At 48.3% G+C, this 1,149-nt stretch overlaps 1 protein-coding gene across 1 annotated transcript in view; it reads right to left on the bottom strand.

The window, feature by feature from the left end:
• Antxr2 (ANTXR cell adhesion molecule 2) overlaps window positions 1–609 on the bottom strand; it is a 129,737-nt gene extending 129,128 nt beyond the window's left edge. The window contains exon 1 of the mRNA XM_010628532.3: window positions 517–609. The gene's annotated coding sequence lies outside the window, so the exon portion shown is untranslated. The remainder of the gene's footprint in view (window positions 1–516) is intronic.
• Window positions 610–1,149: the final 540 nt, after the last annotated feature.

Genomic DNA, 1,149 nt, shown 5'->3' with positions numbered 1-1,149 from the left:
TATATATATATATAAATTTTTAAAAAGCCGCACACCCACACATTGTGTAAACACGAGTCATTTCTTAAAACACACACGAGCGCTTTTCTTGGGAGTGGGGTATTAACACATGTTCATTTGAAGTTTTCCAACACTTTTTTCTTTGAAAAGAAAACCTCTACAAGCTAAGCATCATGTGGAATGGAAAATATACCATGGATGCTATTAGTGTAAAATTTGTTTCTAATGTGATAAATTATGAGAAAGCATAACTGGAATTCAAAACAGAAGAAGATACAGAAAGGAAAAGACATTTGGAACAGTATTCGAAAATGCTTCCTCAATGTGAGCCAAGTTTCTGGAATCCAGATGAAAGAAACCTCAAGGGCCCAGCAGCTGGCCTGACACCATCCTGTGTGCACTGCCCACCTGGAGATGCTTAACACTCAACATTTCAGCATACGGTTTCAGAAAAAGGGGAAACCCTGCAGTCTGCATCCTTTCCACTGCCAAGAAAAGTAAAGTGGGGATAAGTACCTCACAAATCTCTCTGTAAGTTGCTGGACAAAATTGAAAATTTCAATCCAGTTATTTGCCACACTTCCGGATCTGAAAAAAATGAGACAGAACTCAACAGAGAAAAAGCAAAGACCCAGCTGACATGCAAGCATTTCTGCAGTACTGGGAAGATGGGGACTTGGCCTTCTCCGGCACCGTCAGAACGCCCTGACCTGGAACTCGGCTGCCAGAGTTCGAGACCTCAGCCCGTCCCCTGCAAACGGTTCGGAGAAGGACCCAGCTTTTCAAAATAAATGCTCAAGCTTTCTCTAACTGCCAATGCAAACCACAATGAGTTTGTTAAAGCTCGTCTTGGCTCTAGTGAAAGCGCTGTGATAGGGATAAAATCCGGCAAGGCTCGGGTGTGGAAAGGACAGAGGATCCGAGGCAGAGTCCCGCCGGAGAGTCCATGGGAGAGGCAACGCTTGCCTGGGTGGCCTCACTCTCCGGTTCCCAAGAGGCCCCTGACTGGCAGCTGGGAAAACTCCACTCCCCTGGGGCCCCCCTCCCGGCCACATCCTGCCTCCCAGCCCGCACAGATCCGAAAGCGCCCGGCTTCCCAAAGACAGAGCCGCGGGGCGCCAGCGGCTGGGTCCCCGCAGCCCCATGCCA

This window comes from Fukomys damarensis, unplaced genomic scaffold (genome assembly GCF_012274545.1).
Source record: "Fukomys damarensis isolate Sample0158 unplaced genomic scaffold, DMR_v1.0_HiC HiC_scaffold_32, whole genome shotgun sequence".
Classification (NCBI taxonomy): domain Eukaryota; kingdom Metazoa; phylum Chordata; class Mammalia; order Rodentia; family Bathyergidae; genus Fukomys; species Fukomys damarensis.
This window is presented reverse-complemented; position numbering and strand designations above follow the sequence as displayed.